General features: G+C 37.4%; 1 protein-coding gene across 1 annotated transcript in view; it reads right to left on the bottom strand.

Moving 5' to 3' along the window:
- The window catches only part of LOC118733634 (neurogenic locus Notch protein), a 204,205-nt gene that overhangs the window by 113,300 nt on the left and 67,493 nt on the right, over nucleotides 1–23,412 (bottom strand). The window lies entirely within an intron of this gene.

Raw genomic sequence — 23,412 nt, 5'->3', positions numbered from 1 at the left:
AAATAAAAAATATTTTTCCATGTTCTTTTTTCAATACATACATATCTCTCCCAAGTGAGAAGTGCTGAGAGTTTTACTATTACGGTTAATTCACCATCGGGGATGAGATTTTATAAAGTCAATTTTAGTCCTCCCTTCTCAGTAAGTGTGCCGTTTTACGGAACTTCTTCTTTGGCTCTGCACCGTTTGTCGGCTTTGGTCGAGACCTAGAAAAAAGCGTTGCCAATTGTTTATATAATTTGCGGAGTAGCGTAAGTTGTTGATCCCGAGTGGATACACTTGCGTCTGCACTTAGTCCGTCCGTTGGGTTCGTGGATGCCCCTCTTTTCTTTTCTACCTGGTGGTGCCTAGAGGAGGATATTTTAGCCGAAGACTCATTATCCACACGTTCGACATATCCAAACCGTCGAAATCGTTATATTTTTATGTGCTTAACTATCTCAATGTCATTTAAGCTCGTAAGTTCATCATTGCATTTGCTTCGGTACAGGCCCACAGCTCAAGAAGGGCATGATGAGAGAGCTGTAGAGCGTAATTTGTGTTCGTCGAGAGAACAAGGACTCTGCTTTCGCTTATCGAGACCAAAATAGCACCTGTTAGCTGCTCTTTCTACCACTGAGAATTTGTCGCTGAATATTCTTTTATTAAGCCAGATAGATCCACTCCTTCAATACTTATAACAACATAAGCATATTACTACACACAATTTGAGGAAATTTACTCAGTCGGCAATATGAAAAGCGCTTCTAAATAATTGCTGTTAGGCAAAGCGCTTTCACTAAAACCTTTTGGAAAGCTTTATTTGCAGGGTCCTGCCATTTGAAGGCAGACGAGAAAGTGTACTTTCATGGCAAACAATATAAATGGTCCACTTTTAAGAGAAGCTGAATCAGAAGGCCTTGACACACGGGCCATTATATGCACAAAGGTAGTCAAGAACCTACCAAGGTAGGTCTCTCCCTTCAAAATATCAAAAAGAAGAGCTCTTAGAGGACCTTTTAATTAGCGATTAGCGATAGGTGTGGCGGAATCAGGAACCCATGATACGACCTTCATCCTTGCGATCATAAAAACCAATTTATAATAAAGTTTTTCTATAAATAACTCAGAAATAGTAAGTAGAAAAGATGGTCGTACCGTTTCTATGAGCTTTTGTTGCGATATTGCTCTTTCAGGACAAAAGAAGGAATATTTAACAAAGGGTTACTCTACTTAAGAGGATATTGTCTGAATTTATAGGAATTGTTTTTTTAAATATTCGACCCCAAAGATAATTTTGGTATGCTTTTAATCGCGAGTTTAGTTAAAAAATCTCGAATACCTCTAATAAAATATTATAAAAATAATAGTTAACACAAACGAAGGTGGAATTATTGAAAGCATTTCGAAACTCAAAGTAAGCAATAAATATTCGCTACGCTTGCATCGAAGTAAAGAAACTGACAAAACACAAGAAAATATTTATAAAACACCAAACAAATGCACAAAGAAGAACAACAAAATTATAAAACATAAAGGAAATCAAGAAGTGAATATCAATACACACAAATGTTTCGCTAACCTGCAGAATTAGACTACCATCGGGCAAAACCATCACCTCCGGCAAGTAAAACGATCAGAATAAAGTGCGACAATGGCGAGAAGCTGACAAGGCGACAGCGGCCACTAACAACTTTGCCACTCTTGCAACAACCATGGCCACAGCGCCAGAAACCTGCGCAGTTTAACCTGCCGCGGCCATGGCTGGACATGCGCAAGAGAGCATTCGCTGAGCAATGCGGCGGGCACACAGGCCACAACCCGAGTTGTGTGAAGGTCTCCACACTGTTACACTTTTTATGGCGGCCACAGCGATCGTCCCGGTGGTTCTTTTGAGCCTTTTGCCAACTCAATGCAGCAATTGTTGCTGCATTTGTCGGCGCTGGTGATAATAATCACCTGAAAGCTGGAACGCGCGCGTCCAAACAAAAAGCCAAATCAAAGCACTCAACAAAAACCTAACGAATGCCAAGCAAGCAGGTTGATGAAGTGCGAGGAGGGGAGCAGAATAGAGCAGGCAATGGAAGTCAAGATGCAGCGCCAAAGGTCTGTCCCCACCATACCGAATGGGCACACGGTGTGCAATCGGGTTTACAACAAACGAATGAGCGTAATAAAATTTGCTGACTGACTGTTGCACAACAACGATGAAGACGATGATGGCGTGGCTGTGGCCGTAGATGCGAACACAAATGCGCAAGTGCACAGCGCTGGAAAGGGGCCGCGCGCGCTCGTACGGCACATGCAGATGGGTGAGCAATTCAGTCGCATGGCAGTTTTATTGGTGGTGTTGCAACAACAAGCCATGCAACCAGCAACTACATAGCAGTCAGCAACAGAAAGTGCCACAAAGGGTTCAAGACAGCGCACAATGGCATTTGTAATGCATTTTGAATTTGTGGCACAGGCAGCTTTGTCTTCTGCAGCTGGACGGCAGCGAGAACGCAGCGTTAATCGAGCGAAACGAACAAACGTTGACGGCGCGGCGTTGTCGTTGATGATGTTACCAACAAACGCACACAGCACACATACATTGATTCATACATACTACATAAGTACATTATTATATAGGTGCATATATAAATTGTTGCGTTCCTTTAGTTGCTGCAATGGTTTGTTTTTTATTTCAGGCTTAGACCTTGATTTGTATGGACAGCCGAGCAACAGGCAAACAATGCCATAAGGGCGAAGTGCCATGGTACGGTAAGGCGATAAAGCGATTGCGCGCACATCTACTTAGTAGCTAAATACATATATGCATACATGCGAACATATTTACTAAAGATTTGTTTGTTGCAGCGCTTACTACAACAACAGTAAAAAGTTATAAATATAAAAAATAGGAAAACAGGAATGCAGCTTGAAAATAGCGTAACAAAACTTGGCAGCCAGCTTTATACGCTGCTGTCTTAATATTTACTGGATGTGGAATTAAAATGTAAGAAAAAATGTTTTCGACAATAGAATATGGAAAAGTAAGAGCACTCGTGCAGTATAACAAATATGTGAAAACTAAGAAGATGAAAAGTTTTGAAATATATATAATATATTGAAATCAACTTAGTTGTAAACTGGACTAATATTTATTTTAAATAACGTATGAAAATATTACTTAAACGATGACGTAGCAAATATGTGTTATGTTGGTGGGTTGGATCTATTTATATCGTTATAGCAGACATTCGTTCTATAATTGTTAAAAAACGAGCAATTTTTAAGCAAACACCAAAACCGACTTCAATTCTCATATACAAATTTAAGATTATCGTTAATTTCTTCACGATCCAATTATCGGATCTAAACAAAATTAGTATGGGACCACCCGAATTATTGAAATCTGTTAACGTGGTCCAAAGTTATGCGGTAACATACATAAAAAAAATATATATATATTCCGACGAACTGAAAACCTTCTCCTTTTTTTGAAGTCGGTTAAAAATTTATTTATTCCCAAGGACGTATGACGTCGGAGCTCACCTGTCTGTAATGCCACGGAAATTTGCACTTGGGATGTATGCTGCAGAAACTTAGGGATTACAAATACAACAACTTGCTGGGTTTTAAAGCAGCCATTCTCGAAGCATGGGAAAATATACCGATGGCCGTGGTGCATGCCGCATGCAATAGTTCTGAAAAAAGACTTAAGCGTTTTGTGGCAAACAAAGGTCATATAATAGAGTAATTGCCTTTTAAATCAAATCTTTATAATTCAAAATATAATTGGTAACCGTTTCAACTTTTCCAAATACGGCTTTGATTTCGTATGAACGTATACTGGTCATACTGTACATGATTTCTAAATTTTCGACTAAAAATATTACAAGTGAGCATTGTAAAATATATATACTTAAGTAAACGTTTGTATGTACATACATATATATGATAGCATAAGAGATTTGCTGCTCTAACAGGGATTACCAGTTCTTGAGTCTCTATCCCAAAAAACGTTGTCTTGAATTTTATTCCTAATCAAATCTGCGAGTATATAAATTGTGTAAATAACGGCAAAAGCTATCGCAAATAGCTAGTGCAACAAAGTTGCTAAAATTTATGTTGTAAAAGCATTGCAGCTGCATATAACTGCATATACATACATACATACATATGTATTTGTCTACATATTCACAGGCTTTGTGTGTGCGATGAGTTAATTAAGCCACAATAGGCGAGCAACATAAGCGAATCAAGCAAAATCTAGTTTTCCACTTTAACATGACGTACAACATGATTACAAATAAAAAAAAAATCTACAAAAACAAAGTGAGAAAAGGAAGAACTCAGAATAAACAAAAAAACTAAAATATGCATGGCAATATAATAGTAATTATTATAATGGAAGTGCCGGTATGCAATGTCGTTAACGTAAAGTGCAATGCGTAGAATTAATACAAAAAACAACAACGCATAGCATAAAAAACTATGTATGTATGTATATGTAAGCAACTTTTAGTTCTAGACTGAGGCTGAGACGCTGCAACTGCTGCGTAACAAATTGCAAGCAGCAAAACTATGCGGCCATGATTACCTCTTCTGCACATGCGTGCAATGGGCGGTCCGTATACATACATATTCATGGGGTTGCCACTCTAGCTGGGGGACTCGTGCAAAAAATTAGCCTAACCCGAGTTAGGCGGAAAAGTAAGAAGAAAAGAAAAAGTTAGCTGCAGGAATGCAATTTTTTTCACGTATAACAACGAGTAAACGCGTAAAACCTTGAGAATTCGCACGAAAGTGAATACTCACAATAGGCAAGTGAAATTCGTCATGCGTCTACGTGTGTAATGAGTGCGAATATACGGAACGTATGAAGAAGGAAAAATTCTAAGTAAAAGAAAAAGTTGTAATAGAATGCGTTTAAGGCGGCAAAAAAGTAAAAGTGAGAACCGGAATGTAGTGAAAACATTGCTGATTTTATGGTGGCTTAGAAGATCTAAGTAATATTTAGTTCACATCGCTTTCTATTAATTGCTTTGCTTTCAATAATGGTTTTTCTAGTTGTCTATATTAAATAGATTCTATTGATTCATATTAAAATGGTGATCAGAAGATTTTTAAAATGAAATAACTTAAAGCTTTACATCACCAAAGTTCCATTAATGTTAGAAAGCGCGATGTTTTGATTTGAATGACAGTCTTAGAGTTACATACTTACATGAGTTTTATTTTACAATAGGTGCAAACTTTCATCTTAAGAGCTAATTGCCTTGAAATGAGCCTAAAGGTAGCGGACGGCATGTCTTCTCCAGCGCATAAAAGCGGAATGACTCTTTTACATACACATATACTTGCGCCAGTCAGTTGTGTGGCGGCACGATTGTGGAAAATTAAAGGACTAAAGAGCAAACGCTTCCAAATTTTTGTGTACATAGTTGGTAGCGACCTACTGTTTCTGGTACACAAACACTTGTCCATTGTACCACGGCAAAGTCCCAACCGCTTTTCAAGCAAATATTCTAAATTGGCTCGGTATCGATTGTCATTGACTAATAGCATAGACAGACGGCAAGGTTAATTTGGATTAACCACGCATTTGGTCTGATAGAAATTGTAGCCTAGATTCAAATCCCACGGCCAGAAAATCTTTTTTGAGTTAACTCAATTATTACTTTAATTTTTTTTTAATATTACTATAGTTGTTGTTGTCTTTTTTAATAAAGCCAAGCTCTAAATAACTAAATTTACATAAAAAGTTATGTGAAATAGCACAATAAACTGGAATAAAATAAAGTAACTGTAACAAAATAAAATTAAATTAAATTAAGTTAAATTAATTCAAATAAAATAATATTAAATAACATAAAATAAAAAAACTAAAAATTGAAATAGAGTAAAATAAAATATTTAAATAAAAAATATTTATTTATTTATTTTATTTCAACAGAGTTATAGTAGGTACATAACCACACGACTCGCACGGGCGCTTTACTTATATGCTTTGTTTGCTTCGTTTAATTTTCATTTATATTCGTGTATTTTTCATTCACAATTGACAACTGCTGACCGTTTTGATCAGTATGGGCAGCGAAAATGCAATTGACCCCCACTAGCGCTGCCGTCTGTCTACGCTATAAGTTTCGAGCTTCAACCAAGTGGAAAATAGCGGGTCTATCACCAAGGGGTTTCACACCTGGGTCTACAACTTGATGATAAGACCTACTATTATCAGTTGAGTATGATTAGTATCTATGGTGGAGCAGACCATTAATTTGCTTGCTAAATTTCAGAGGACAGCCACCTGGTGCTGCTCTTACCGCTCTGCTACTCTGAAGGTCACCTGCAGACTTACAGGATTTGGATTCATTATTGAATATAACGAGGGTATGCTCCTTGGTAGCTAGCGGAGTTATTTGAACCCCACAAGGTCATGGGCTACGCGATGGAAACTAGGTGGGGAAGTAGAAGTTAATGTATCCTTAGTGACAGCTAAACTGCACTCAGGGTATTGGTCAGCGCAAAAAAAGGAAGTTAGCAAAGGGACATGTTGCCTACAATCTATGAAGGTCAGCTAAGTAAACATGTGTTTTGTCCGCAGACAGCTTGTGGGATTGCCGACTACATACATAGGTAGCTAATTGATGAGGCATAGTAGGTCTATTGCGCTCTCCACTCGATCAGATTTCCAGCTTGTGCAGTGAGGATGCCTGTAATGATTCTAACTTTTTGTTTGAGGAAGTAAATTAGAAGTTTGTATCTTTGTAGATTACACACCACACACAATTTCCTTGTATGTAAATAAAATATCTGGGATAAAGGGCTAGTGAGAGCTGGGATCCTAGCATCTTCATAATCCTAGGCGATATAACCTTGTCTCTTGAAGAACCCCTTCCGAGACTATGCCTGACTACCTCCAATGCTATCGTCGAGCATGTGCGTATTGCTCCCTTAATGCATACACAGGCCAGATCTTGTGTTTAGTGGGGAACTTTCTCATCGTGAATATGTTTTTGTTTCTCTGTCCCGCCTACAAGCACAAAATTTTCTTTAAAACTTGCTTAAAGGAACTTGTGTAAGAAGTCTAAAGTGCCCATCTTAAACAAGAATCCATTGTCTATACATACATACATATATATCTGAGACTTTATCAAAGCCACACATCCTACCCACATTGTCTTGCTATAGCAACCAAGTAAGTTCCTCTATGAATAACAATACGCATACGCATTTTGCATACAACTCAAGCAACATGTGGCAGCCAACAAACAAAATAAAAGCAAAACAAATGAAATGAAGATGCGCAATATAAAGATATTTGCAAACGCAAATGGAACTCGTTACTCATTCACTTTGATATGTCACTGCCTGGAGGCATACATATGTACGAACACATATTCATATTTTCACTGCAGCCTGTTGCATATCCCCTTCCAGGGCGGCAAAACAAGTCTTTTATCCTCAACTGCTGGCAGGCGTAACGCTTTTCAAGCTTAAAATTTCAATTCCAGTTCATTTCATTTACATGTAGACGCAGACGCATACAGTGTTGAGGACAACATTCTACTTTGGGTGGAGAGCGTAGCAGAAGAATCATCTTTTAATACGAAGAGCAGTTGTGACGCAGGACAGCAATCGAATTGCGAGTAGGCGCAACAGCATGTCAAGCTATGGATGGTACCTAAGTAGATTGAAACGACAATGTTGCTTGCGGGCTGACTGCGTTCGCTGCCTCAAGAAGTTAGTTGCATGTTCTGCCGTTGTTGCACATATGTACATATGTATGCATATGCCACATATGACTCGAATGTGCAATACTTGCATGCTGTTTTCTTTTTCACTGCTCGCCCACGCGCCGACAACCTCGCAATTGTCGCTTGTTGCCTGTCTCCTGTTGCGCTGTCGAATGAATGTCTTGGCTGTGTGCAACAAATTTTTATGTCAGTATTTTGCGCATGCGCGACCAATTGGGAGTGTGCAATGCGCATCTTCGCACAACGCATATATGTACCTCGACCGGGGTATGGGTATGTGTACAGTGGCCACTGTCAATGCTGTGCGGCGCAGATTGCAAAACTTGTTTATGGCAAGCCTCCAGTTGGTGGCAAGAAACGAGTGCGGGGAAGTAGGTAGTCAAGCTGCAACAGAAGACAGCAGCAGCGGCAACTTGTTTGCTGTTCATTATTGTCCAGTTGCATTTATGTATGCACATGCATACATAAATGTGTTGCGGGTCACAACTGGGATTTGCGGAAAAATCTGTCATGGCAGTATGTGTAGATAAATTCGAAGAAAGAGGCTACATTTTAGCCGGCGCACATTCGAATGTCACTTCGCCCACAAAGTTGTGTCTCCTACGCTGATCTTGTGGCACGCGCTTCTACTGCCCCCATTACTTGTTCTCTCCTTCTCTTCTCGTTTTGTTCTCGTTTGACGTTCCACATTAAATGTAGCAGCCCCTGTCCTGAGAGTGCATCTGTGACACATTGCTTATCTATTTATGTAGCACGCTCCGACTGACTGCCCCTTTAAAGTGCCTACGGTTTATGCGCCTGCCGATGCTTTAAGTCAAAAACTTGACAGCTGTCATTTGCAAGCAATTTTATTTTGTTCCATTTAAGTTATTCGCAAATCGGCTTAAGTAGTCGCTAAAAAATTCAGAGGCACGCGCATGCGCAATGCTTATTAGCTAGATGCCGCTAAAAAAATATTTCTAGAAAATAAATTTTAATGGTGCGCAAAAATGTTGTTGCAGAGCTTTTTAAAAGTCGCTAAATTCGTGGAATTGCTCTACTGACAAATTTGCACTTCAACGGCACAGCGACAGCAAAGCCGTTGGCGGCATTAGTTCAAAAGCAGGCCAGACCGCGTGTCAATTAACACATCATAAAACCGTTTTATTTTGTAAAGATTTTTTTTTTAATTTTTGTGTTTTTTTTTACTTGATTGGTAGCAAAGCTGTTGTGGAGCCGAAATCGAAGAAGTTATTAATTTGAAGCGTAGATAATAAAGCACTTGTCATAGCAGCACCCGCACATACTGCCTGCTGATTTTATTGTACTTCAGTGCTACTTGAATATAGAAATATTTATCGAATATACCTCTTCTTACTACCTAAAATGGCCAAATCAAATTTCATAATAAATCTCATTGTGTTCGCGTAAGGCAATATTAAATGCCACAATAAAAAGTTGCGAGACAGGAACCTAAAGGCTAGCATTGCTGCTGCTTCACACAAAAATGGCAGCCACATTGAAAAGAAACAATTTTTATATAAGTATGTATGTAAATATGTAAATCGAAAGCTAGCCATAAAGCAAGGCTGCATAGAAAGTCCAAACGTTAAAGTTAAAATGTAAAGGTAAAAAGGGAACAGCAGCTACAGGCCACAGTTTGCCAGAGAAATTGCTATGGACTTTTATTGAGTTGCTCGTTATTTACTTTTGCTGCTGCCATGGCTTTGGAGGAGGTTGCTAAGAGCATAATTGCAGCAGCCAAACAATGAAAGAAACAAACAAAAGACTTTACTTTGAGCGTTGAAACAAAAAGCCACAAGCTTTAAGCTACATACACGTACACGTATAAATACATAAATATCAAATCGTTATATGTAGGTTCGCGAGTGGGTTGACCTCTGAAGGCAGAACAAAGGCTCCCTTCTTGAAATATTTTGCCAACCAACCACTTTGGTAGCAAAGAAGTCCCCGGATATTGTTGCTTGCTGTTGACGCAATTATAGGCAGCATTACTGTAGCTTTGCACACACACACATAAACACATACAAAAACCTAAATCACCAATTGTGGCTGCGTGACCAAAACACTTGCTCCAAGCAATTGTTGGCCGCTTTTGGTGCGATTCCCAAGTACTCGTATTTGTCCACCTACGCATGCGCAAAGGAAATAAATGCACTTAAATACTTCTGTGGCAGTGAAAATCTGGTAATTCTGTAATGGAAAAAGTTGGTGCTGTTTGAGTTGCACTTGTGCACTTGGAGAACAGAGGAAATTGCAGTACGCCGATTAAGAATGCTTTACTTCATAGACAAGTTATAAATTTTTTCCTTGTAGGTATACAATACAGAACAGATAAAAGTTACCAAAATAGGAGGAACAACTTTCACAGTATGAGCTGGCATTTCATACTACAGTTGTGGTGTTCTGGCAGTCATTGACGGCATCCTAAGTCAAACGGCAGGTATTGGTGTCGTGATATAGGGGTCGAAACTGCAGGCTATATTTGGAATACGTTTTGATGTCGCCGGAGCATCAAATCTTTCTTGCTTGATTTCTATTATAGGAAGACCCTCTCGTAGACTCCTGGTTGAAGCTAAATTAATTCCTTAATTGTTTTGCTAGGCGCCGCTCGACTTTCTGTGTGTACGCACCTTAATATATTGAAAGTTGGCAGATCAAGGAATACGAAAGTAGGCGTTTATAAAACTTCGATAAGTTAGATTTTCTAATCAATTTTTATCTATTTGACTATATCAACATTGGGCGGAGAGAGCTCTTACCAAGCGCACATCTACAACAGATGAATAAAGCAGGCAGAGAGAGCTTTCACTCTGCAAGCAGCTATACCGGTGATGGGTCCCACCTTGCCCGCGGGTAGAGCTCTTTTAAGCTTTCAGGAGAAGCTTGCAAAAGCTTTTGGCAACCATAAAGAGCTTTTACTTTGCGCGCATCCATTTAAGTTGTAAATAGAGAGAGTGGTAAATATTGAGACAACTCGAAACGCTTATACACCAGGATACGTTTGGATCGTGACTGTTAATATCAGCTTTTAAAAGCTTTCTTTGCTTTTCAATTGGAACCAAAACATAATCTGATTGACGGTGTTTCGCATAAGTAACGCATAAGTATAGACTGAAATTGGGCGCAAGCAGAATAAAACGAGCACAGAGGAAAAGCTTATTTCTGCTAATCATGGCTTCGTTGTCAATGACTCTCGATAAATAATGAAATTCCGTTTTCACTGTTAGCTTAATCATTTACATAACTGCATTTCCTTCCTATCGCATTTGAAGGAGACGAAATAGTGGTCCATAATAATAGTTATTAGTATATACATTTCTCTCTAATGCAAATTAGGCACAAGGTATACTACAATAACATTAGTTCGACAAAATGAGCTCTGTAGTCCATTTAACATGCCATATTGGCCAAAGCTCAAATGCAAATTTCAACTATCCCCAAACCGATCACCAAATTCGGATCATTTGTAAGCTAATAATGTGCCATACAGTAGAGTAGAAAGAAAATCATTAGACATAAAATGTAAACTCAGCAGCGATAATGCGGTGCAAAATCTATGTAAATATAATAAAAGCACAAGGCATGAAGAGGAAAACAAAAGTCAATGCAATAACCATAACAGCCAATCAGCCGATCATTGCAGAGCTCAAGCTAGAGTTCAAGCGATGTTATCGCACCACACCAAAAAATTTCTTTCAAAACTAATAGCTAAGCGCAGCATAAACTTCCTCGATTGCAACAAAGTTGACAAAGAGGCAAGCAACGAGATCATCGAGATCAATGCGCATTTATAGACAACGAATAAACGAATCGAAGAATGTGCTAGTAATACGAGGAGTATTGGGTATGTAAAGAGCTCGATCAGACCACCACCAGTGTGGCAAGAAAGCTTTATCAGCAGTAAAATCCTAATATGCATTTATTCTGTGTGTGTTTGGATTATGTAGTGGATGAAACCGCTGATGAACCGGAGCGTTGAAGACGACGACGACGATGAATTTTTAGCTGTGTAATCAGCTTTTACATCTATGTAGTTTGATTTGTATATGAGTATGTAAATATTTGTGTAAGCAAAAGTATCGAGCAACAACGTAAGTACATGTGTAATACTCTTACTTGCTCCAGCCAGCTATCGCCGACAGTGGCGATCAAGCAAATAATTTTTGAATTTTACAAAGGAAATCAAAAAGCGAATTTAGGCAAACAAAGAGTATACGAATAAGCTAAATATATTGCATACAATGTTATAAATGTAAATAGAGTGCACAATAACAACGGTAAGGCACTGGAGCTCGGTTGACTGGCTGGCTACTTTACTAGGGGACTTGAAGCTTGAATAAGTGTATACCAGCACATACCTAGGAGACTGAGTGCCGTGTTTCCCCTAATTCATAATAGCTCATGATCGCCTTTTGTCTTCTACGTTTATTTTGCCCTTATTATTTACGCGCTTAGTTCATTAAAAGATCGCTGATCTTCAGTGGTCCACGATCAGCGTGCGAGTACCTCACAGCTGCCACGAAACTTGTTGCTATAGAGGTTTTACATTGGAAATGCCAATCTACTTGAATTTGGACTGCTTTGGATTACTCTTTCGCCGAAGATCGCTGATCTACAGTCGATAGTTGTGGCTCATATGCTTGCTATATTGGTTGTTGTTGTCAGAGGCGCTTGGTGTTTGCTGCAGCGAGTGACTGACTGGCAAAGTGCTGTGAAGTGCTTTATACACTGAAGTGCCACTTTTTTGCAGATCATTTTCAAAATAGTTAATTTCATGCAGCAAAAAACCGGCAAAGGTAAGTGAACCAAGTGAATGAAAGAAAAAATCGAGTAAATATATACAATATTTTTAAATAAAGAAATACAAAATTTAATGTAACTAAAAATTAAAAAAAGGCAGAATTCATTGTAGAAACATTTAACGAGACTCGCAAAAATCAAGTAGTCACAGGTAATCATGAATTTTTTGTGAGATTATTCATTCTTTCTTTTACAATTCACTGCACTTATTCGTTTTCATATTTTAAATTAATCTATCTTTCATTCAACGCCCGGATACATAATGTATCATACATTCATTTAAATCATATTTTTAATGTTCTTTTATTTTAGGCAAATTTTACGTGCAGCCGATACGCCGAGATATCAGAAAGCCGGCAAATTGTTATTCAACGTGCAAAAGCTCGTACGATAATACTTAATATGCATGTGCAAATGCAGATACATACATATATGGCTAATGTATAATCTGTTTGACGCTGCTGGCAATTTAATAAAGCGCATACTGTATGATATACATACTCGTTATTCAAAAATTTCTTAAAAAAAAAAATAAGCCCGCTGACGTTTGGGGAATTTTTCATGGCTGCAAAAATTCGTGCCAATAAAAATGCTTTGAAGATGACAGCGCTCATAAAGCTGTCAATCATTTGTCAAATGCAGCTCGAAGTGCGAAGTCAAGACATTCAAGCAGAAAGAAGAGTTTATATGAAACTTGAGAGCGCCGGGTGAAGCAGTTACAGGGAGCATAAGAAAAGGGGTAACGATGTATTGGAAGAGAGCGTGATACAAAAATCTATACAAAAAAATCCTAAAATACTTTTTAATAAAAGAAACTAACTACAAACTTTTAAAGTCTCTTTTAAGCTATTGATGCAGCTTTAATATCGAGTAGCTTTCACGTAACTGTGCCAAATATGAAAGTTTTATTCTTAATATGTAGTAAAGAAAGATTAAAGCTTTTTTAAAATACATATTTAATTGAAGCTTTCGTGCGAGCTTTCATTTGTAGATATGTATGCCACGCATGTAAAGCTTTTTATGCATGCATTTTGTGCATCTGAGGTCGGTGTATAAACTCTTTCTGTTCAAAACTGACTTACAGAAAGTAACAAAAAAAGTTTTAGGATAAGTACAGTACCTTTAAAAAGCTTAAAAATAAGAAATCACATCTAATTTTAATATTAAAATGTATTTTTACATCTGATTTAATAACGTATTTTCTTCACTAAAAACTTATAAATTTTAATTCACTCAATCACTTTTCGATTTCTCCTAATGCACTCTCTGGATTGCCACCATTTAGCAAATATTTGCGGAATTTCAATACCAGTGGAAAATAGAGGTAAAGTGATATATTGATTTGTATCTTATTTGTTTTTTTCCTACTCTTCTTCTGATCTGCAGCTTTTGAGATCTCACTTGTTTTATCGAGTTATTTCATTCGCGATGACTTCATATATTGAAAAAATTAATGGAAAAAGTAACAAATACATACATATGTCTGATTGCTAAAAAACTGTAGAACGAATTATTTCGCTCCCCCAAATACAACGAATAAAATACTTTAAAAACAAATTGAAAGAGCTTTCACAAAAAAAACACAATGTATTCTCAAACAATAATACTTTACATCTTTTCTTTAGGTCGCTCGCTAAGCTGACTAGAGCCATATCTTTCCAGCGATAGATCAATGTGACCAATAGCTTTCTGCCCAGAAGCAAGCCTAAATATTTTACACAGTCAGGGGGCATAAGTGTAATACCGCCCAGTTATGGAGGTTAAATTCTTGAGGTTTTATATTTCCTTGTAAAAAACGAGCTCTATTTTACAAGTGTTCAGGCCTAGCCTGCTCAAATAGAGCGTTCATACAGGAAACAAAAATGCACTAATATGTGTTAGGTCATACGCTTAAGCAACCATGCGGCAGTCCCTTTTTTCCAGAGTCTCCAGCAGTTCGTTGACGACAATGACTAGAAGTTGTGTTGAAGGTACTCCCTTTGCAGGTACAGTAAAACCCGCTTAAGTAACTCACGAAAAATTTCAGCTTTTTGAGGTACTTAGCCGGGTTGCGTACTGGGGGCGGGGTACTTAAGCGAGTTTCACTGTACCTATACTCAGTGAGCGGAATAAAATTGTATACTTTCGCAAGCCTATAAATAATTTCTGGTGCGAATGATCATCGCAAATTAAATACATTTATAAGTACTTAAACAAAATCTTTTTTTCTATAGCCCCTTTTAAGGATTTTACAATTCCATTGATTGCAGCTGACTACCTTCTACATTGTATTTCTTCATATCCTAAATAAATTTTTTATGTATGAATAGTAGCTTTTATTGGGCTCCCAAAATATTGAATGTATTCCTTTCATTGAATTTTTTACTAGTACTTATAATGTGTGCTGCTCCATATGCTGAGCTTCTTAATACTTTCTATGAATAAAGATTTTAATATTTTAGAAAGGATCATCATTTTAATACACAAATATTATATGAGCTTATAAAATATGCCGATTGCCAAATTTAAAATCTTTAATCGTATTTTTGGTGGAAGGTTTGACATGTTAAATAAATTATTTAGGAAAGAAAGTGTCATACATAAATACTTAATTGCATATATGTATCTATGTGCACTTAGGTGCATACATACAAAGTTACAACCGAAAAATTACTATTTTTCAAAGTGGAGACCAGAAATGACTGAAGGTATGTAAGAAGATGTGTTCGCAAAATGTACTCAAATACATACGGTAGGTATGTATGCACCTGTGTAAATACTGACGTGAGGAATACATTATAATTGAATAATTACTGAAATTACTCATCATACGCGACTTGCAGGAAAGAAAACAAAAAGCCACATAAAGACAATTTCAGAGGCACATAAATACATTAAGGAATACATTTATGGAATATGAAGGAATGTATACATACATACATACATTTGTTCATACTTGCATTTTATCACAATGAATTGCATTGTGCATCTCCACCACCATTCATTATTTTTAATTTAAACTTTTTATTTTCATCTACGCCAAAGAAGAAAAGGAGAATGTCTTAAGAGCCTGTCAGACGTGGCAATGCAATATATTTCGAAAAGGCTGTCAAATTGTGTATCAGAAAGCAGTTGCATGAGCACTCACACCTTGCATGTAAAGTTTCTTTCGAACGAGGTTTTTTATCTCCGAAAGGCGAATCACAGATGGCTAGTGCAGCACGAGCAAGTTGAAATATATTTCCGAAATCGATTTGCGCTCTCTCAATTGCCATCACATCTTGCATCTTTTATTTCTGAAACTGATTTCCGAAACTGATTTCCGACAGAAAGGTCTTTCTGGCTGTCCACACATCGCAGTAAAATTTCTCTTTCTCAATTTACCAGTGCATTGCATGGAAAAGTCTGAAATATTACCACGTCTGACACGCTCTTTAGTATCAGTATTAAAATATTTTTTAAGTTTCACTGAAATTTTTTTTGTGAAATTTCAACATCATTAAAATCAATTTTGATTTCTTAGCGACTGTGACGAGACATCGCTTCGTGCGTGAGTGCATAAATCACCTAACACACTCTCATATTCTCACATACATATGAACATAATTTGACGCGTGAAAGGTCAGCGATCAAGCAGTCAGCCAACTGACAGGCTGGCCGCTAAGCTGAACTCAAAATATGGCCAAGCTGAAATGGGATGAAAAGAAAAGTGCGGCGGGATTACTGGATTCGAGTTTGACATGTGGAATCAAGAAAAAATGTAGGTAAAAGCGGCTAAAATTGTATGTATGTATGTATCTGAGTTTGCGTAATTACAATCTCACAATGGCTATAAAGCAACAAGATTCATCAGCAAGAAAATAATATTTCTTCACAAATAAGCAAAAATGATCGCGCTGGCATTGCGGATAAGCAAAGAAATGTTGTGTAGCTTAATGAATGTATGGTTGATTGGATGACCGAATGCCTGTATAATTTGGCTAAGCAATGAATGGCGGCCTCTGGACAGACGCTCTAATAGCCAGTGGAGTGTGGTGGCTATGGCATTAAAAAAGCGCGTGCTGCCATCAAGCTATGATATGACTCCTCAATGTATGTACGGAGTAGCTTTGCAATCATCCGCAGATCCTCAGTGAGTGAAGTGGGACAGTCAGCATCAATCAGCAGTAAGAAAGCAGTATTGTACAAGACTTACAGCAAATGTACTATGTATGAATTGATTCCGTTCATTCAATATCAAAAATGAAACATACATATGTATGTATGTATGTACACTAGAGTAGTCCAAACAAATTTTTTCCAAGATTAATGTTTGTTTCGGTTTTTTTTGCGATTTGCATGCCTGTTTTGCATTTTTCGTAAAAAATGGTTAAATACAAATATGTAGAGAATTTAACTGCCCACATTTTTTGTATAGAAGGATTTTTAAAAATAGAATTTTTTATAGTAAAAAATTAGCAAAAAATGCAAAAAAAATTACATTGTCACGGTTTTTGCCATTTTTTGACAGTTTCTGTCGAAAATACATAGCATATTGGAATTCCATAGAGAATTTCATTCTCCTCAACTTTTATACCTACATGTTTTTGTACGACGCTTAGATCGCGGCCGAGAACGTGCCAAACATAGGAGCGAAACTGTGGATCCATCACCTACATGCCAAATAGAGGTAAACTGCGTCAAAAAATCGCTGTTACAATTTTTTTTTTAAATTTTCTACTAAATTTATCTAATTTTACTGGGCAATTAAGTAACCTAAGAACACTTCAAATTTAAATTATCTAAAAAAGTATCACAAGCTTCAGTTGTCATTGCAACAGTATGTTTTTATAAAAATCACCAATAATTTTGCCAGTTTCACAGCGATCCCGTAGCGCATTTCAAGGTCATTGAGCACCCTTTATTGGCTGCAGTAGAAAACTGAAAGTTGGTACAGCTACTACAAATATTAAAAGGAAAAAACTAAGGGGGTGCCCCGTTTTCCAGGATGAAAATTTTTCCCCCATACAAAAATTGGACGACTTTAATGTACATACATACATATAAATGCTCAAGCGATAGGAGTAGAAAATGTCTACTACTGTTTCGTGTCGAATGCCCTAACAAAGTGCTTACATACATACATACACAGATTGTCCACCAAACCATTAAACCAATCCTAATAACTTCACAAAATATTGGGGTCACACAATGCAACATACGTACATATGTATGTGCATGAGTTAGTAGACCAAAACAGTAAAATAGGCAGATTCAAGAAACTCCAAAGGTTTTTTTTTGGGGAAACCTCAAAACCGAGTTCACGATTGATATCGAAACTAAATTCCGTTCTACCCACAAGAACGCTGAAACGATGCTCATTTGTGATCACATTTTCTAACACATTGAACTAAATTGGCCAAAGGCTGCTCACATACATTAAATATTAGGTAATAAGTACTAGTCTGTGACTAAAGATCTTCATGAATTTCATCTGAATGAAAAAATGACGCACAAAAAAAAGATGCCGGACAAATAGCCAGGTCCAGGAAAAATACTAAAATTCAGATAAGCAAACAACCAGCTATCCCCTGAGGAATAGTCGAATCCATTGATCGACAGACCCTGCACCTTCCATGGGCATTTTCAATGATGTTAAACAGTTTGGCAAAGTTCGTTTCGTTCACAGATGAGCTAATTATCTAACAGTCTCCCTCCAACGCCAATTATTTATAAAGAACTAGTATTCTTCGGAGCCAAGCTGTCAGCGGTCAATCAAAATATGTGAGAAACGGCATCTATGACAGAAGTAGTTGGCCGACAGGCCCGTTCTACAAACATGCTTACACATACGAAGGAGTGAGTCGGGTTTTATCATATCGAAGCTGGACCAGATTTATCGAGTCGTCTTACATCTGGGTACGGTGAACTTTTTATTTGTATTCTTTCATAAAGAGTGAAAACTGCAGACAGATAAGGGCATGGTGAAAGGAGTTGACGTGTGTTACGAAAGTTCTCAGTCTTGCAGACTCATCTGCCAAGTAAATACAAATTCAGTAGCTAATTTGTTAAGGACTTGTCTGCATTTTATCGTTACTATCGATGAGGTTGAGAGTACATATGTAGCTACATACCTAAGGCAGGTTAATAAAAAAGTCGATAAGCCAAAGAATTGCCTCTTTTGTAGCTGCGTGCTTTGAGTGGAAAACGTTGCAGTGGTCTGGTAGCCTAAAACATAGAGATGAGTGTATTCCTTTTCCTTCTTGGCGATTTAGTTTACAGCCATGTAGGATGTAGAGGTATCTGCAAACCCTAGAGCCAAACGTCTTCACAAACCTGCTTGAAAGCAATATGTGTGGAAAATTTGTTCTCAAAATTAAGGGGTCGTGTATTGTACATAGTCTGGGGGAGCTAAGAAAGACTTTGGGGACGTACGAGTGCCGGGGTAATTGGTTAGAATTTTGGTGTGATGAGGTTTTTAAGGGAAAAGGGCTTTTAAATAAAAGTTAGGTTTGGAGTGGAGCGGAGTTTTAATGTACTTATCAAATACTAAAGAAATCCTCTTTCTTATAATAATATAGTTTCTCTGAATCAGTATATATGTGCATACATACATACATATGCATGTAGCAATAAAGTTACTCCCATTTCGGAGGATCTAAACTTTTGCGATTACTTAATAAATTTAAACATTAGTCGCCTACGATGAAATAAAAAATAATAAAAAATAAAACAAAAAAAGGATATCAACAATTCACTTGACAATGTGGCATCTATAAAAAATACTTGCATTCCCATTGCTCCGGCTGATTTTAATTTCTCTCTTTCTTCTAGTATATTTCATTCTTGCGCTATCCGTCTGGGCCGGCCGAGCCAACAATTCTACATGGCGCAGACAATTTTCAAGCTAAAATCCCAATATCGAAGCTTTGTTGTGCCACTAGGCCATTGTTTGCTAGCTGATGTGCGCTTTTGAGACTTTCGTTTCTTTATAGTTTTTTTTTTGTTCGTTTCTCTTTTTTGCCATTCTTCCGCAGCATTGATGAGTCCCTTTGGGAACCTTTTCTCTTAGCACACGGATTTCGATCACAACACCAACTCAGTGCGATCGGCGTACTTTGAAAGGTTTTTTAAGTGAGTGTGCACAGAGGCAGACAGGCCTTTTTACTCTAAGTTCAGGGAAGCGACTGGCTTGCGGGGTTAGGAGTGCGGCGCTTAAGCGCGGCAGACTTTTGTGAAGATTTAATGATTGCGTTCGAGCTGAGCTGGCTTTTGCCTTATTTGCCCTTTTAGCTGGATGCCTTACCGGCTGCCTGGCTGGCTGACTGACTGACTGTTTGCCTGCCTGACTAGTCGTCTCTACTTTGCTTTGGACTTTCAGTGTTTAATACATTTTGGCGGTGGGGATTTTTTTGCGAGTAAATCTACCTTTGCTTTTCAACTCTGATTCAAGTTCACTATGGCGGTCGATCGTGGCAATGTTATGTGGAATGCGAGCAGTAAGCAAAATGTATCGCATTTTAATTCGATTTCCAGTAAGTTTCTCAAGGTTTCCAACATTGTCGGGCTAAAAACGTTTTTAGAGCGATGAGTAAGCGAGCCTGTAATTACACCAACCGATAATGGGCATTAACCTGTTTAACTACAATTTACTAAAAATGTTCAGGTTTCTTATTTTTAACTTTTTCTTTGGCAAATCCAAAATAGCACTTAGCCATAGAAACACCGTATGAACTAAACGCAGGTCACAGCAACAACATGCTAATTTATATTGAAATAGCTGAAGCCATTTTCAAGCCCATCAACAAGATTAACAATTAAGTTTAGGCAATTAGGGATTTCGCCATAAAGCAAGACATCAACTCGAACAGATACATACATATATGACTCTTGTATTCATACATATTTACATAAACATACAAACTTCTATTTGGCAAGTCTTTACCTTCAGCAGTCGTTGCCAGTAAAAAGCAAAAAGCACGCTCGTATTAAAAGACATGTGCCTATCCATCTTTCTATAATACCCGTATAGACTCTATATACTCGTATGTATGTACATTAGGGTGGTAAAAACAAGTAAAGTTGGAATTTTAATGCTCCCAACCCTAGGATTGTTGTAAACCGAAAAAAATTATACCCCTGTTTTTGATTTTGAAATTAGAAAATATTTAGAGGTCGCTCAAAGCGCTCAAAATTTTCCATGTATTTCCCATATAAAAATGGAATGCAACTCTTAATAATCAAAGGACCCCTAGAAACCTCAGTTGAGTTCCCCATTGCATTTCTTTAGGTTCCTATAAAAAATAGTTAATAATAGAAAATGTTTAAATAAATAATTGTGTATTGTTGTTGGAAGTCTCCTGAAGAGAAACAAAGCTTTCCGACCGAGAAATATTAAATTTTTTTTCAATATAGAGCCATCCTAAGAAATGAGAGCATTTAAATTCCGACTTTAATTTTTCACATGTATTCTTGGACCACCCTAATGTGCATATATATTTCGCATAAAAACTATCAATTGACAGCGTCACAAAAGCCCCGCGTCTGCTGCCATTAATTCATCGGTAGTCCCAATAAAATCATTTTCATTGCTTGTATAACACAAAAACTAATGCTTATGTAAATAAGGCTTAAAAATTGTGATGGCAACAAAGCAAATAAAGGAAATTAAATAAATTGCGCTGACAACTTAAATTAAGTAATGCGGTAGAGAAATCAAAAAATAAAAATATAAAAATTAAATTCGTATTTACAAATGGTCCACTCTCGGAATGTCGGGTTAACGCTTTAACTCGAAGTTAACTGCTAAGGCGAGTGAGACCAAGAAATTACTTCTTACGGAGAAAGGTTAGGCATTAATTCAGTCATAAGAAGTCAGAAGTTATGGATAATTAGCTTGCTAGCTCAGAACCACTTTCAATGTTGATAAGAATAATAAATTAATATTTCAAAGGATCACTTGCAGAATGGAAGTATGTATACCTGGGGTTAAGTATTTAAACCCAGAATATTTGGAGGGAGCGAGAATTAAGGATAAAAGCTATTGGCCAAAATTCTGAGAGGAAGACTCATTGGAGTTGTTCGCGAAAAGACCAGACAGAGAACAAGCAAAGTCAGAAACAACTTTTTAATACCCCAACGAAACCTATGCTGCTTTTTGTCCAATTACTAATGATTATACAAAATAAGTTCTTTTCGTTTCATGTGGGCTGATAATGGAGAAGATAAAAAATAAGACTTTAAAGAGGACAGTGAAATTTAAGGAAGAGTAATTTAAGCAACATCTTTAGACCGCTCATGTAGCTCGTCTAACAGTGCAGGATTTCGAAGGTAAATACTCAGTCGGTTAGGTATTTAAAAGATATGATATTAACTGGGACAAGAAATCCTAAAGACTCCAAGTGAGCTAGGTACCCCATAGAAAGACTTTTAACTGACATGCTCAAGTCAAGAAGTAATGGATTCATGCATCAGAAATTAACGGAAAACCTATGTCAATCCCAAAAGACCGAGTGCAGTTTACCGCTGTATAGACAAGAAAGCTGGCAAGACAAGGAAACGTCTGTATCATCAACTGTTTTTTGTTTTTATTCAGATGGAGGTTTCCTAACTTAGGTTAAGGTTTTTGAGATTAATGTTAAGCTTCTTTAAAGCTGATATTTTAATTTTAAACTGAAGTTTTGTCTGTAAACCGAAAAACTTATTAAATTGCACAATTACAGGAGGCTCTTGACATCAACGATATTTTGTAGTCAAATAGCCTCACTTTGTTAAAATTCATCTATTTCCCTTTGTGGCTCATACGGAGCAACAATATCCACGGATATCACAAGGAGGCTCTCGTTGTAGGCTGGTCGGAGAAGACTACATATATGCTTTATATTACAGGCGGCCCTGAATCCAACTGTGCCAAAAAAAGGCTTGCCAATCAACTCAATGAAGCTCTGACCAAACCTAAATTGGCGGGCTGATACTCTGCCGGAGTGCCGAGCTCAACGAGGCATGTATGGAACTCAGTTTTACTGCGGTTCATCCAATGGATACACAGCAGAGCTCTTAGGAAGCTGGGAGAACTTTCAGGTTACAAATCAATACCATACGTACGTTACAGGGTGAAAGTCAATCCAAGAGATTGTTAACTCATTCCCGTGCAGCCCCTGAACGATTACTTGAGCTTAGCCGATAGGGTATAGGACTAGGTATCATTGGATACCTGACAGTGCACTGCAAGATAATTTACCATCTTTGTAAAATTGGATTTTCTGCGTTGACGAACTGATAGTTGTGTAGGCTAACGTAGGCAGTAGACGAGCTATGTTTTAAGTAAAGGGGCATATGCTATGTGTAAAGTTTTAGACTAACGTCTTAGAGAACAAAGTATATCCACCACATATAATCTGGAACCTAACATCGCCCAACTTAATAAACAGTCTAAGTTGGGAAAGACTTCCGAAGGGTTAGCCTAGTAGATCTAGCTGGGGCTGAGCGCTAGAATGTCTTAAGTAAAAATATTTGCTAGTTTAAAACAGGGCTGCGGAGCGGAGCAAAGGAGCAAAGAGCTAAAAAGTTTAATTTTTTCCTTAGATCCTTAAAGACAACTTTTTAATATTTAGTTTTTCTTATTTTCTGGCCTAGAAACGATTTTGAAATATTTTAATTGATGTTGTTCCACAAAAAGTTTCAATAATAACGGCCTCAAGCTCTTTAAAAAAATATTCTGTTAATAAACGTACTTAAATTATTATGTTTTGCGACTGAAAACAACCGTGTTAAATAAATTTCGATTCTATTTAATTTACATGGCCATTTTTTTAAATATTCTTTTAGATGCAAAAGTTTTCCTAGAGCAACTATGTAGAATCTACATTGTAGATCCATTTCTGCATCGAAAAGAAAATTTTCAAATAAACGTTGCCTACCTTTTTTT

The sequence above is a fragment of the Rhagoletis pomonella genome, unplaced genomic scaffold (assembly GCF_013731165.1).
Source record: "Rhagoletis pomonella isolate Grant_MI unplaced genomic scaffold, Rhpom_1.0 Rhpom_scaffold_00002, whole genome shotgun sequence".
Lineage (NCBI taxonomy): Eukaryota > Metazoa > Arthropoda > Insecta > Diptera > Tephritidae > Rhagoletis > Rhagoletis pomonella.
Note: the sequence above shows the minus strand (reverse complement) of the source record. Positions and strands in the feature narration are given on the sequence as shown.